Below are 15,993 nucleotides of genomic sequence, written 5' to 3'. Positions count from 1 at the left end.
TCACCTCAGGAGGCTCGTGGATGAGCGAGACAATTGCAGGGAGGTGTGTTTGCAGGTGGCCCAGCAGCTGGGGGACAGGTGGGGAGGGGTTTGAGCCCGAGGCCCTAGTTATGCGCCTGGCTCCTCATCCTGACTTCCTCTCAAGTGCGCACACTGTCTGTCCTCCTGGACCATTTTCCTTGGGGACAGGGTGAGGGCACTTTCCCTGCAGGGATCAGTCACCTCCCAGACACCTGCGAGAGGACAGAAGTTGAGCTTGAGGGCCCTGCTCCATTCACTCAGCCCTGCTGTCTCACTAAATATATCCTCACGTTTTAAAAACTCCCCCACTTTTATCCTGCCTCCCTCCTGGCATAGCAGTCTCGGCTGCCATCTTCTCTTTTACTTTCTTCCATCTTTTGATCATTCTTCAGCAAGTTGTAGTGTGGGCACTATGCCAGGCAAAGGAGCACGCCGGTGAAACCCCTCTGTCTGCCCTGTAGCTGATCATTACCCTGACCCTGGAGCGGGACACCAGCAGCCACCCCAGCGAGCACACACAGCACCTGGCCGTGGAGCTGGCGGACACCAAGGCCAGGCTGCGTGGCATGAGATAGAAGCTGTGAGTCCCCCAGTGACTGAACAGCTGCCTCGATGCCAAAGACTCACTTTCAAGCAAAGAGAAGCAGGGGTCTGAGCTGTCATGGCCACATGGGTGAGGAGAGGCAGGAAGAGGACCGAAGCCGGTGGCCCAGTGGGGCACGCTGTACAGCGAGCACTGCGTGCTCGGCTCCTAGAAACACAAAACGAAAGCATGCCATGCCTTCTGCTTCAGGAAGGCCAGGCTCCCTCTCCCAGGAGCGGGGGTGCCCTCTGGCAGCCCAAGGTTTAAGAGGTGTCTCTCTGATCCTTTCTGTGTTTTTGAAAATGTGAACTGATTTCCCACATTTAGAAATTAAGAGATTTTGCTTCAGAGCCAGGGCTTCTGGATCCTTTGGGAAAAGCAATCAGCAGCTCCCCCACATGGAAAGCAGCACTCTGATTGCAGGCCCTGCGTTAGGTCCCACGTGGCACCATGCGCTGAGCCTCACCGCAGGCCACACCCCTCCTCTGGTCCTCCCAGGCTGCACTGCTCCTTATCTTCTCTGTCTGGCCCCCAAAAGGCTTTGAGTTTGCTTCCCTGTAAGTGTGAGCAGAAGCCCAACATTGGAGTGGGTCCAGGTCGGAGGTTTGACTTTGCTAAACTGACCTTTTTCACCTGATGCCCCTCTATGTCACGGATAGCAGACCCCTCCCCACCACTAAAGGCATCGTTGGTCTGCACCTGCAGGAGCCAGCCTAGCCCTGTGTCCGACCTGGGTGCCCAAGGTCCTGAGCTGACCTGCCTGGAATCCTCGGAGTTTCACAGCTTGAGTTTCAGATGGTTCGGAGTCTGCTCTCCTGAGGTGACATACAGCCTGATCCTAGGTGTTCAGTTGGTCCCCTTGATATGCTAAAGGTCCTGGACCCACGTCACCTGCTTCAAACCCCATATTCCCAACACAGTGGTCATGATGGCCATGAGCAGCGTGATGTCTGAGTCCCAGAAACACACCGGTTCCTCCTGGGCCCGGTCACAGGCGGGGCTGATCAGTCAATTTGTGTGTTTTATTTTAAAAACCAGATTGTTTTTCTCTCTCCTCTGTTAGAGACAAAGTAAATGCCTCACAGAAACCTGAGGAAAACCAGAAAGAACAAAGCATGGCTCAGCACAAGTTCCATGATCCAGTGCCAAAGAAGTGAGTTGATCTAAGCGTCAGTAACTTACAGAACAGAAACTTGCTCTTTCAGGAGTAGGGAAAGCTGTAGCATCTAGATCAGTGACCAGTTTGTTGGGCCCGTAACTTCTGCTGTATGGCAACTGCCCTATATACAGGTCCCTCCCAGCATGGAATGAATTTAGAGTTTCTTTTGATCCCGCACTCCGTACTCAGGGTTATCCTATGAGGGACAGTGAAGGCCAGCTGGCCAGGAGCCTGTCAAAGGGGCAGAGATTCTGTGCTTTTAGAGCCACTAAAGCAGGTATATCAGGTTTGGTCTCAAGATTGTGGGACCTAGAAAACCATGTTTCTGTTTTGGGAAGGAAGCTTGGATCAGATGCCTGGACCAGCACCCCCATCTTCAAACACAGGAACCTTTTGTTTGGACATCCATTCCTCTGGGTTCACTGGACCCCCCAGGGCAGGTTCACAAACACTTTCCCTTCTCCTGAGAGCAGCAGTCCCGGAGACTGATGGACTCCATCCAGCAGAGCTTCCCCTGGGCCCGGGCCTGAGCCCAGGAGCTGGACCTTCCCATTGTCCTGTCCCAGCCCAGCCTTTAGGTCAAATCCCCATGAATCCAGCAGGGCCTCTCGGTGGAAATCACAGAACCTCAGAAATTCAGAACATCCACCTGACCCTGCTGTTGACAGGGAAATTGAGGCACTGATGAAGAAATGGAGTGGCTTGTGTCGCACAGTGCTGTTTCGTGGCAGAGCAGGGTCAGAACCCAGCTGCGGTCCTTGTTACATTAGAATGCCTCATTTCCCGTTAGCTGCAACGTATTACCTTTACAATCACTGTTTTCATTTATTTACTTATTTTTTAATCCTCACCAAGGATATTTTTCCCATTGAATTTTAGAGAGAGTAGAAGGGAGGTAGAGAGGTGAGGGGGGTGAAAGAAGAGAGGAGAGAGAGAGAAAGAGACATTGATGTGAGAGAGACACATCAATTGGTTTCCATCTGCACATACCTCGACCGGGGCCGGGGATTGAACCTGCAACCCAGGTATGTGCCCTTGACGGGGGATCGAACCCACCGCCCTTCAGGGCTCAGGCTGATGCTCCAACCACCGGGCAACCTGGCCAGGGCTCACTATTTCTACTTGAAACGGCCCACTCTCCTGCCCTCTTCCCCTCACCCAGACTCCTCAATGCCAGGAACTGGCAGAGTATGCCAGCCTATTCCATGTATTATTAACTCTAGCAGAAAATGAGGAGGTCCCTGACCCGTTCTGAAAATGGCATTTTGGTGGAATTTTTCCAACCAGCATGATTAGGTCAGCACAGCACCGCTTCCTGCACTTGGCACAGTAATGGAGAGCTGAGAGCTGGGTTGGAGGTTCTGTTTTCCCGAGGGGCTGGTGTGGGTTCCTGCCATGAGGAAGGCTTCACCATCCCTGGGTCTGTGTGAATTAACTGCACAGTGTGTACCACCTCCTGAGCCCCAGGTGGGATGAGCTTGGTGCTGGCGAAGAGCACCCTTATTCTGAATCAGATTAATGGCCGCCTTCCCAAGCTGGTGATGGAAATCCCAACTCCTGTAGGGTACCCAGGGACCTGCTGGAGGAGCAGTGAGGGTTGGCTGTGTCCTAAAAACCTTCCTCTTACAGGAAGAAGCACTGGATTGGTGCCATAACCATTGTCAAATTCATCAAACGAAAGAAAGGGGGTTCCAGAGAACAACCAGACCAGGCCTTGCCCAGTACTTCTCAGCCTCTTCAATGGCAGCTGGAGCCCCTTGAGGACACCCCATGCTGCTCAGAGTGTTCAGAAGAGAGCAAGATGCCTGCAGGGGGCGCAAGGGAAAAAGTAGGAGGGGCGGACCTGGCTGCAGGCACGAAGTTAAGGGGAGCATCTTAGGTCGCCCTCAGGGACAGGAGAGAACCAAGGAGACTGCATGCTGGGTGTGCACACGTGTGTGTGTGTGTGTGTGTGTGTGTGTGTGTGTGTGTGTGTGTGTAGGAGCCTGAAGGGGGCGTACTCCACACATGTACATCTGCCTCCTGAGGTATGTGAACACCCAAGTAGAAAATATAAACCCCATCAGTGTTGCTGCACTTTCATCCCAGAACAATTCAGGTCCTTTAGCATGAGGAGCCTCACACAACATGGACACTGTGGTAGGGACTCAATTACACAGAACTGATGTCCACAGAGTTGCCGCAGAGACAAGCTCCACCATGGATGTGTTTGGGGTTCCCGGTTTCCTCCAGGCCTACAATAGGCCGTTTCTGTAGTGAGTGCGTAATGGACAGCGGCAAGGTCTCCAGCAAGGCCTCCTGTGCCTCTGATCTTTCTGTCACTTTGAAAAGTGGGTCCGGTTTCTTCTCCTACCTGATCTGGCCTTGAGTCCTGCCACCACGGGGTGTACCTTACTCGTCATTCAGGGTTGTCATGTGGAGTTGCCTTAGTTCTGAAGTGGATTTCTATTGCATGTGCTGTATGTATTTCATGGAATCTAAGAGGCTGTCAGGACAAGGGTGCTCACATAAAAAGAAGATAAATGGGTTGTGGCAGTGATGATTTGTTAGAATTGCCACCTGGCCCACAGTGACTGTGAGACAGGCTCGAAGCGGCATCCTGATTTCAGAGATGTTAAGGTTTGGGAGAGGGGGAAAGTGCATCTTACTTGCCTTAAACATGGTTTAGTTTTCAATTTACTTTTAAATATCATGTCCTACATGACTTACCTATAAGCCTGCCAAACGTGCTCCTTGAGATTTTAAATTCATGAAGGACACCAGGACTTCCTGAGACCAGCTCATGCCTGAGACTCAGGCCCTCTCAGGGGCGGCCGTGACAGCACCGAGGGCCCGTGACCAGCCGCCTTCTGAGTGTGTCCTGTGCACACGCCTTTCTGGTGACATTCACCACTGCAGGTCCTTGTGTGTCCCTCCAAATACAAAAGACAAAGTGTGCACACGCATCATACCAGTGTCTGGGGACTCGTGCTTGCATTCCCAGTCTTTACAGGAAGTGAATTAGGTAGAATGCTCACATGCAGATAAATGATAATAAAGCTTATGAACATTGATCTAGAGGGGTCTGTTGTCTCGGGTTTTCATTCAGGCTACATAATTTTTTTTTTTACATTCACCACCTCTACTTGTGTTATTGTCTAAGTTAACCTAATGAACGATAATCAGCCTAACTGAGCTAGCAAAACTTTCAGAGAAAAGATGCTTGACTGCCCTGGCCAGTTTGTCTCAGTGGTTAGAGGGTCGGCCCTCGGACTTAAGTGTCCAGGGTTTGATTCTGGTCAAGGGCAAGTACCTGGGTTGCAGGCTCAATGCCTGGCCCGGTTGAGGTGTGTGGGTGGTACCCAATTGATGTGTCTCTCTCTCATAGATGTTTCTCTCTCTGACTGCCCCTCCCTTCCACTCTCTCTGAAAATAATATCCTGGGGCAAGGATTAAAGAAACAACTGTTTGGATCCCTGAATGAGCAGGTCAGTGGTGGATATTAGTAAGGCAGCCATGTAATGGGTGCTCTTTCTGGGCTCAGCACCCTTTAGCTAGTTTCACACTTTATGTCTCTCCTTTAATTCCAACTGCCACGTGAGGCAGGCACCATTCCTATCCCCTTTGCAGGGCTGGGAAAGTGAGGCTTGACAAGGTTAAGCACTTGCCCAGAGAATAAGGGATGGAGCTGGGATCCGAACCCGTGTCTGACAGATTATGGAGTCTGAACTCTTAACCATTGTGAGCACTGCCTGCAGTTAAAGCTGCTTTGGTCCCTGAAGGTGCTGACCAAGCCTGGGGCACCAGCATTGCATAGTGGGTCCCTTCTCATGTGGTGTGAGCTGTGGCCACCAGCTGGTGCTGTGGAGAGAGAAATAACAGAGGTCCTGCTATGGACTTGAATCCTAAATCGAAATCGGATAATCCAGTTATGCTCATGTACCTGACATGTTCAGGAAGTTAGGCCAATTGTCTGCTCTGATAAGACTCCATAATTCAGAGGTCATGAAGTGTATGTTTGCATGAGAGGATGTGGAGGCATCTAAATGGGAATAATTCTTGATGTTGACAGTGTTTTGGTATGAGACAGAGGTATGTCAAACTCATGCTTCCGTAAGAGGCTGTTTTAGATGTACGAGGATTATCAGTGAGCAGCTCAGGTAGACTATCCTGTGGCAGAAGCCAGAAGCATCCCAGGAAGTGTCCCAAGGTCTTTGAACAGGAGCAGGAGTTAGTTGTGTGTGAGCCATGTTGTCAGGGAGCTTGTCATTAGGGCGGAAGAGTAAGAAAAACCAGGTCCTAAACTAATAAACATCCTTATTTAATAATTTAACACACTGAAATTGAAAAATAGTCTAAGGCATCAGCACCGTAGAACAGTGGTCAGCAAACTCATTAGTCAACAGAGCCAAATATCAACAGTACAATGATTGAAATTTCTTTTGAGAGCCAAATGTTTTAAACTTCTTCTAACGCCACTTCTTCAACATAGACAAGCCCAGGCCATGGTATTTTGTGGAAGAGCCACACTCAAGGGGCCAAAGAGCTGCATGTGGCTCGTGAGCCGCAGTTTGCTGACCACGAGTCTAAGGCGTCAGCTCCTAGAGCAATATAGAATCCTCCTCATGTGCTAAGTAAAGCTTTGGCACAAGGATGCCACTAAATTAATTAACTGGAGTCAGGGCATAATGGTTCACCGAGTCCTGATTCTGGTTGTGCCTTGGGTATAGTTTCCAACTCTCCAGGGCAGGACAGGACTCTGATCTCCCAAGAGCGTTTAGCTAGCGTAGTCATTTGTCATTACTCATTTCATTTATTTGTTATTTGTTTTGTTTTTCCTTCCTCTCTTGGCTTATCCGGGGCATAACAATTTAGCAATTCTGCACAAAAAGAGTCGCTTTTGGAGAAGCAGAAGTGAGGACTAGACCAAGTCTCTATCAGCTCCCCAGCCCCCAGCTTTCCCTACACGCCTGAGGTTCTGGTCTTCCTCTGACATCGCACCCGCTTCTAACTAGCTCCGCCTGCTGCCCTTTTCTTTACTTCCTGTGTCAGAACACAGAAATCTCAGACACTGGGCATTTCTAATCCTTTCCCTTCAGCAGTGTCTTCCTGATGTACCTTCCTTCATGCCTGAAATTCAAACAAACAAACAAACAGAAAAACAGTAGCTGAAGGCCAGATGACCCATAGTGTACTCCTCCTCCTGACCCAAATTCCAAGCCAAGCTTAAAGTACCAACATGGATTCTGACTTCAAAACAGACCAATTGTCACAGCCTCTGGACCGTACTCCAGGCAGCCAGTGTTAGGGGAGCCTCGGCGCATCCACGCCCAGGTTCCTGCCAGGGTGTCCATGCTAAGTGAGTCCCTGGGCCCAGTGCCACCCCCTCCCTCACACCTGCAGGCTTATAGACCATGCCCCTGTGCAGCATAGAACTCATCAGTGGTCGCTAGGCTTCCGAAACTCTGTGGTTCCTTTAAAGTGAGATTTTTTTTAAGACTCATTTTTGGGCAGCTAACTTTAAATCTGCTGCCCTTTTCTCCACTTCCTGTGTCAGAGCACAGAAGCTTGGCTTTTGCGGAGCAGTCCCTTTTTAGATGTATTCTGTGTTTTGAAGCGTTTACTGCTCCACTCAGCATCTCAAATAATTGGATCGATGTTGCTGAGGCAGGGTTCAGCCCAGAGTGACGTTGCAGGACCATGCTGAGGTCCTCTGAAGTCTTGGATGCTGCAGAGAGGGCAGCAGTGGACAAACAGGACATCAGCTCACAGTCACCATCAGCTGGGAGCGCTGGTCCACAGAGGCCTTTAGCTACTGCATTGTTTTCTGTCTTCAGCCATCCTCATACCATCTCCATGATTTTGCAAAGTCTGTATCACCTGTGTGCTTATTACATACTTTCCCTTGAATCGACTTGCCGTTTCCACTTTATTTTAAAAGGAAAGATGTTTATCAGTACTGTGAGTGGAAAACAACTGTCACTATAAACACAAGGTCACTGAAAAGAAAACGGGTGACTCTCGCACTGTTGCTGTCAGTTGATGTGGCACTGACTTCCTAGCATGCTCTGCTCTGATTCCTAGGCTGCCACCTGCTGGTCCCCGCCTGCCTGCCCAGCATGCTATTGGAAATGTGGTCTCTCTGCCCTGGCTGCTGTCTGTCACCTCCACCTCTCTGCCCCTCCTCATGCTGACTTCACGCAGTGGACAACTGCCAGATTCATCCCACCAGACTTGAATCTTGCTTCTCATCAAGGTTATCCTTCAGATTCCAAATTTTCCCATGATTTCAAGTTGCAAGGCTTGGGTGCTTGCACCTTCCCTGTGAATCCAGACACTGGGTGGCTGAGCGGCGAGGGATCAGGTCCCGGGCGTGTGTGGAGGGGCCCGAATCCCCACAGTGGGCGAGGCTCCGGGTCCATAGCCCTCCAGCTGCCTGGAGCAGGACACTGTGCAAAACAGCCTTGTCCTGATGCTCCAAGGAACTCCAACCGCATTCATTTTTCACTTGTATTTGGAGAGCCCATCCCCTCTCCTACTAGGAGGTAGTTGAAGGTCTTTTAGGTGTGTTCCCCCAACCCAATGTTGTTGTTGTTTTTAATAGAATTTTATTTAACTTTGACAAGAGTATATGTTCACAGTAGAAAATTCAGAGATTGCAAAAAATACCAGGTAAAAATCATTCTTGCAGTCTAAGTCACCATGTAGAGATGAAGACTTCTTAAACAAATGACTGTTAGGGTGACAATGAACTTCTTTCTGAAATCATAAGGGAAGCCGTTGGCAGGGTACACATCCTGGACCTTGAAGGCCTGGACCACAATTCGGGAGTGGTCCTGAGCAGCCACAGGCCAGGTCTTCTTAAATCAGGGATTGAGTGACATGGCAGGTGGGCCCAGTAGTTAATGTGTTGGACTTTTACCAACATTTTGTTGAGCCTCCTGAGCTCATCCTTTATTTTCTCCCAGCTGCTGGGGGCTCGCACTGTGAGCCATGGTTAGAGTCAAGGCCAGCCGCCGGGGGCCTCCAGCTCAGACTGCAGCCAGGGCCTCCCCTTAGACCCCAGCCCGTGAGGCACACAGCCCAGCTCTTGTCCCTGGGCTCCCTGTGCCTGCTGCCTCTGCTTCTAGGCCTCAGTGTAATAGCCCCACCTTGGCATGGGAATTGCAGCCCCATTTCTCACTGTCCTTCTCTGCCCCAGGCCCTGGGGACCTAATACCAAAGGGAGCGGCCCCACCCAGAGGCAGCCTTGAGCACATGGATGCCTCCACTGACCCAGCCTCCAAGCCCCAGCCATCAGAGCTGGGCTGAAGGGACTGTTCATCCACAGCCATCACTACAGCTCCTTCCAGCTCCACCTCCACCCCCACCTCCACGTGCCGGCACCCAGGCCACAAACGGTGAGTCACTGTCCTTCCAATTCAAGCGGGATCAGCATCTGCCCAAGGTCCTTTCCAAAGACCCCGGTTCACAGAGGTGAGGACGTACCTCTCAGACTGAGAGGTGGTCAGCAGGTGGGTGTTCCACAGACACAGGTTGAGAGATTGGCTCTGCCTATAGCTGTGGGACTTTGAGAGGTTAACTCCGCCATCTGGGGACCTGGGCCTGAGCCCTGGAATCCACACCACTGCTCAGAAATTGGTGGCACCAAGCAGCTCCCGAATGGAGATTAACCAGAGTTTGGGCTAAAATCCGGCAACGATGGAGGTTTATTCTCCAGGGAGGAGAATTGACAGGGTCTCTGCACTGGAGGCTGGTCCATGGAGTGGAGGGCAGGTGTCCTAGATGGAAAACAGGGTGATTCAGGAGGGATTGACAGGTTGGATGTCTCCCAGATGCCAGTAGCCATACGTGCTCACACCTTAGATGGAATGTTACATCCTCTTCAAGGCATCTGATTAGCCAGAGACATTCCCAGCAGAGCAGTCAGGTCACATCTTGCCAGGGGGAGCCCATGAGAGGTCAGGGTCCCTGGACACCTGAGGAGCGCCTACAACACTTGAGACAAACCAATGTTAGAGCAACAGAGTCAGCAGGCATTAGGCACAGAGACCTCAGAGTAAGCCACTTTGCACAGTGAAACCAGAGCAGGATGCTAAGAAAAGGAGCATCTGGGGAAGAGCATTTGGAAATTTAAAATATGCAACAGAAGGGGAGAAATAAAGCTCAAAACTTAAAAAGACATTCTGCTTCTAACCTAGAGATGAAGTATCCGAGGACAGCACACAGAGCTGAAAATGACAGTCCCGGGGGTGTTAGAAACTGAAGAGAAGGGCTTATGATTTTTCATAATCTTACCTCCCACAGAACCCTGGAAGCCATGGCATGTATAACCGTGGTTTGACAAGCCCAGCAAAGACAGACAGGGTCCCTGCCCTCAAGGCTGCCTGGGGCAGCTTCAGGACCTGGCCCCTTGTTTACAAATCAGAAGCACCCCTGGGAGAAGATGAGGTGAGTGAGCACAGGGCAGGAGGCAGTCCCTCTGTGCTCCTGGGCAGACACTGAAAAGGCAGCCACTCACTGTTGGGTGTCAGGGGCGCGGTGCCTTGTGTGGCTGGGGCGGGCTTGCTCCGTGTCCCTTGTGGGCACTCAGCAGTCGGCCCGGTCTCCCAGGCTCTGCAGAGAAGAAGCCCTGCCTGGGGTCCAGCAGGAGCCAGGAGCACCACCTCGCCTGGGCCTGCCAGTGGCCTGTGTGGCTCCAGACCCAGCCCTCCAGGTTAACCCTCAGGCTGTCTCAGCCTGGATCCCACCCTGAGCCAGAGCCCAGGCCTGTTCAGATGCCTGTGGAAACTGCCCGAGGGCCCCTCCCACTGCACACCCAGCACTGCCCACGGCGATTCCCTGGCAGCTCAGTGCTCACGCTCAGGTGGACCAAGAACTGTCTGCAAATGGAGACCCTGGTGTCAGTTTGGAGGGGATCCAGGGCTGCTGTCAGAGAGCAGCTGGCAGGCCTGAGGCACAGGGCATCTTAGTCCTTCTCAGGGAAGAGCAGTGACTGGTGGCCCAGGGATTCTGGACATTGCTGGGAGGAGCTGCTGGTGCAGGCTCAGTCTCTAGGGAACCTGCATCCTCCCTCAGGTGGTGGTTCTTTCCTTTTCCTTCCTCCAGCCCCTGGAGAGCCCAGGCCCCTGGGAGAGAATTGCTCTCAGGGCCCTGCTTTTGGTGCATCTGGCCCTGGAGCAGGGAGGGGCTCCCCGGACACTAAGTATCAGCTGCCTTTGCTGCATTGCTTTTAGGCCAGGACACTGCTGTCCTTTGGAGTCCCAGTCATTGCGCAGGTGGAAGTGTGACTTAAAGTTAAATCAGATAGAGTCCTGAGTGTGAGGCTGTCCCAGCAGGAGAAAAAGGGGAGAGATAGGACAGGCAGGTATGTGCTCCCTAAGGGCATGGTCCACCTGTCCATCCCTCCTCCAGGAGCTGGACACGACCATGACTCAGGGGCTGGGCCAGAGTTAGAGGTGGCTGCCTCGCAAAAAGCCCAGGATTCCCCGTGGATGTTCCAGGTCCACTGACTCTCCAGCCCTATGTTCTCCGCAGGCTAGAATTCAGATGACAGCCCCTGTGAGTGGTCCCTGGAGCTTGAGTTCCCAACTGCAGGCAGCACAGGGAGTGGGTGGTGTGTGGTGCCCTTCAGCCTGGGTTCTCACGCCTGTTTCCATCAACACTGCTTTTCCTTAGAGCTAAGGCCTGTGTGCAAGTCCCACACACACAGGAGGTGAACGAGGAGGTGTTATGCTGAAGCGGGAATGGGGACCCACAGTTCAACACCCATTCCCTGCCTCCCCTAGGGTCCTAAGCATGCAGCTCCTTCTTATATCCCTCCAGTGATGGGGAGTCACTATTTCTGGAGGCTCTGACTCCCCTTGCTTCAAGGACGGTCTAGTGCATTGGTCGGCAAACTCATTAGTAAACAGAACCAAATATCAACAGTACAACGATTGAAATTTCTTTGGAGAGCCTAATTTTTTAAACTTAAACTACTTCTAATGCAAATTCTTCAAAATAGACTCGCCCAGGCCATGGTATTTTGTGGAAGAGCCACACTCAAGAGGCCAAAGAGCCACATTTTGCCGACCACTGGTCTAGTGTCCCAGGCAGAGAGCACTGATTGCAGGATGGTCTTACCTTCCTCACCTGGATTTTAGTTGCCCAGAGCAGCTCCCAATTGTAAATTTCATCTTAGAAATTGATGGAAACACTTGCCATCTCATGTAGGCAGAAGGGAATCAGTGAATGATACCAGCCTTTTCAAACATTAACAGTTGCTTTGGGTTTTTATAATTTCTAAGAACAAAATCCTAGGCGGGTGGGAATCTAACTTTTTAATTAAAACGAAAACTGAGAGAGTTTCCATTGGATTCAACTTCTGAAGTAATCAACAATAAGTGTAGGAGTGAACATTATCTCCTCTCTCCCATTGCCTAGAAAGCTCCATGGTGCTGGCATGGACTCTTACAACTTATTGGCAGAGACAGGCTCTGTGGGGAAACAGTGTGACATCCCGGAGCCCTCACATCTTCTCACTGGGTAAAGGTCAACACGACAGGAGGAGTCGGCCACCGCTCTTGGAAGTGTCACCAAGGGGCCAGATTTATGCTGAATCAGCTGAGGAAAAGGATCTTCTTCCTAAGTGTTCTGATTCCTCAAGATTCTCTTATCAAGAGACAGAAGGCGAAGGGGTGGGCAGTGCGGAGCTCGAATGGACGGAGGGTTTGGAACCCGTTGATCTGCATCACAGTTGCCTTTCATTGACACGTCCTTTTCCAAGAGGAAGGTGGATGTTTCTGTTCAAGGTTTTCCTTTTCAAAGAGCAGGCTGGTTCTGCTTCTGTGCTCTTCACGGAACCAAGTACTTTTTGGCTCCCCCCCAGCCCCACTGCGAAGAGGCTTTTTCTGATGCCTGCTATTTGGGGAGCGGGCCAGGGCTGGGGAACTGGGTGCCCTGTGCCCGAGTGAGTCCAGAGCAGACTGCTTGGCAGGGCAGGAAGCAGAGCCGCTCCTAGTGTGTCCCAGGTTCTCAGAACAGTTCAGCTCAACACCAGCTGGTGCAAGGATGAAGGGCACACAGTCCCTGTCCCCAGCTCTGACTGTGCTGTGGGACAAGCCCTGATGGTACAGGAGGCGGGGCCATGGGACTGCGTGTGCTAGGGGTGTGGACTAGGAGGGGCAATCTGCAGGCCTGGAAGGGACCGCCTGCCCTGGCCAGGTGGTACTGCCCTTCCTGCAGCAGGTGCTCCCCCTCTGATCCAGGGAGGCAGGGAGGGCTGCCCTAGACACGCTCAAGCAGGCACACACCGCAGCCAGGAGGGCGGCTGCCCCACACTTGTCATCATGAGGTCCATTTCTTTTCCCTTTGGGGCAGCTGTCAATTTGAGACAAAAAAAGGAGGAGCTGAAGGACAGCAAACAGCCACGGAAAGCCAGCATGTTCTTTCCTCCTGAGACCCAGCACGCGCCCCTTCGGACCCCCGAGGTTAAGCGGCCCCTGGAGCGGGCACAGGCTTCATTGTGCACACGTGGGCGCACACTCTGCCCTGTCCTGGATCCGCCTTCACCAGGTGCCACTGTCCTGGTCTAGGCAGCATGTTTTCACGTGTTCTAGAAAACTCCATGTGTCCTAAGGGTGGGCTCCCCACCCCTCCAACCCTTCGCTTTCCCAGAGCTGTCCTGTTTGGTCTATACCAGAGTTCTGCATGAAATTTCCTTTGTTAACATTGGTTGAGCCTCAGCCCCAGACCTCACAGACACAGAAGCTTAGGCTGTCATCCCGCACAGCCCATGCCCACTGTGCATGGGGCATGGCAGTCAGTGAACGGGGGACCCCTCCTGGGGCATCTCCAGAACCCGTGTCTGTCCTTCTGATGGCACTCCCTGAGCTGTGGCAGAATCGCTCTGTTATGTCCTCCTTTGCAGACTGGATGGCGTAGTCTGGCTAGACTGGGTCAGCGGCCCTTTCGGTTCAGGGTGGTCCTTTCCTCTCAGGGTCCCGGCCAGGCAGCTTAGAGAGCCGCAGGAATGCGTCCAGTGACTTCTCACCTTGTGGCCTGAAGGGTAAGTCAGCCTTCCTTCTCGGCACTTTCCAATGCCCTTGGATCTCCGCTCCGGGCTTGCTGTTATCTGTGTGATTTAAAGAAGACAATTAGCAAGTCCTTCCAAGCTTGATGGGTTTGCCTCCATAGGGCACATCATACAGTTTCAGGCTTAGGCCTGGGAGTTTTCACGGATGTGGGTTCAGATCCCTTCTCCTCACTGACCGGCTCTAAGCACCTGGGCGAGCGACCCATCCACCGAGTCTGAGTCCCTGCAGCTTCCAGATGGGGACAGGGCTGGGAGTTCCAGTCCATCGTGGTCAGAGGACACGGGGTGAGTGTGATTCCTTTACGGTGTTTAAGCTTGTTAATGGTGCAGAAGGTGTCTGTCTGCGCTGTTCTAATGGCTAAGGAGTGTGGTGCCTCACAGCTGTTGCTATTTTCAGCTTTAGCAGAAGCTCTGCACCTTCCTTTCACCTTATTTTGTCCTTAAACCCCACTGTGAACTTCTAGAGAATTCCAGCATGTCCTTGACATCCCCAATGCCAGCCTGGGAGAAGTGTGCTCCGGGTTCCCCAGCAGGGCTCCCTGTGTTCCATGAGCCGGAGGCAGCACAGAGCCCACTGGAGGCAGGTGAGCAAGAGTGAGAGACTGACGTGTGTTCCTCTGTGTCCCCTCGCCCTGACTCCAGGCTCCTCCAACCAGGCCTGCTCCAACGCAGGCCCCAGAGCTTCCGCAGTGAGGACCTGATGCCCAGCAGGGACACAGCACTCTGCCTTGCCCTGCGATGCCAGATCCCCAGGCCACACTACCCTCAGCCACCAGGAGTACCTGCCACCCAGAATGGGCCTCTCCACCAGGAGGCATCCAGAAGAGGGTGTGGCCCAGCCCCAGGCCGGGGGGGGGGGGGAGGCTGTGCCCCCGGAGCAGAGGATGGTCACCCTGGAGGAGTTGCTGGAGGAGCGTGACTGGGCTCCCCCTACGCTGTGTGTGGCCTGGGAGCGCTGTTTCCTCCCTCTCCCCTCAGATGGACCTGGACCAGAGGGAAGACCTGGACAGCAAAGTCCCAGAGAGGCATGGGGTGGGGTTGGCACAACCTGGCTGCAGAGCTGGCTGGATGGGGACATAACCAATAGCCAGAAAGTGACTGTGCTGGCGGCCAGCCCAGACCTGGGAGGCTGTTCTCTCCATCTGTGCAGCGAGTGGCAGAAATGCCAACATGGAGGGGTAAGCCATGCAATCTTTGTTGCAGTGACTCTAAGCTGCCGCTGGGCAGGAGGCGGTCCTAGGCCATATGTCAATAAACGGGCAAGGCTGTGCTCCAATGACACTTTGCTTATGGACATTATCCTTTAAATTCTATAGAGTTATCACAAAAGATTTATAAAAATTTTTTAATCATTTAAAAATGTAAAAAGACTGCTTAGTTCCCAGGCCATACAAAAATGAGTGACAAGTCCTATCTGGCTTAGCTCAGTCGTTAGAGCATCAGCTCGTGGATTGAAGGGTCTCAAGTTGGATTCCAGTCTAGGGCACATATGCCATTGCAGGCTCAATCCACCATTCTTGGTTGTGCATGTGCATGAGGCAACCAATCATTGTGTCACTCTCACATTGATGTTTCTCTCTCCCTGCCCCCTTCCTTAACCCCTTCCACTTTCTCCAAAAATCAATGGAAAATATATCTCCTCAGTGGAAGTTTAACAACAACAACAAAAAGAGAGAGAGAGGCTGTCAACGGGCCTATAAAAAGTCCCAACACACTCTGGCCTGTGACAACAAGCTCTTCTGTCCATCCATCTACTGCCATTTTTGAGCACTTGCCCTGCACCTTTCTGGGCTTGACACTAGGAAAATGCAAATGCAAAGGCCGCAAACCCCGGAGGCTGGAAATAAGGAATGACATCAAGGCCACTCATGTTGGATGGAGAGATACGGGTCCTGTCTCTGGAGCCCAGCCTGCTGTCGTGGTTTTTGTGGGCAAGAAAGACAGCGATCAGTGCAGCGTCTCATATCAGCGTTCCATGAGCACAGGCCATAACTGCCATTTTCTAGGTCCTAGAAGGTTCTGGAAGGCAGTTGTATTTCATTTTAATTAAGTGAACTGGGTGCTGTTCACAAGGCCAATGCCTGGTGTTGTTTGCTCCTGCCAAGAACTGGATAGCTTGACGCCGAGAAACATGGCAATGAAAGGAAGCTCTTCCAGCTCCTCATTCAGGTGGAA

General features: G+C 52.1%; 1 protein-coding gene across 1 annotated transcript in view; it reads left to right on the top strand.

Annotated features, from left to right (window-relative positions):
• The window catches only part of LOC308256652 (protein Daple-like), a gene marked incomplete at both ends in the record, with an annotated part of 320,027 nt that overhangs the window by 104,704 nt on the left and 199,330 nt on the right, over positions 1 to 15,993 (top strand). The window lies entirely within an intron of this gene.

This window comes from Plecotus auritus, assembly GCF_963455305.1.
Source record: "Plecotus auritus genome assembly, chromosome: 8".
Taxonomy (NCBI): Eukaryota; Metazoa; Chordata; class Mammalia; order Chiroptera; family Vespertilionidae; genus Plecotus; species Plecotus auritus.
This window is presented reverse-complemented; position numbering and strand designations above follow the sequence as displayed.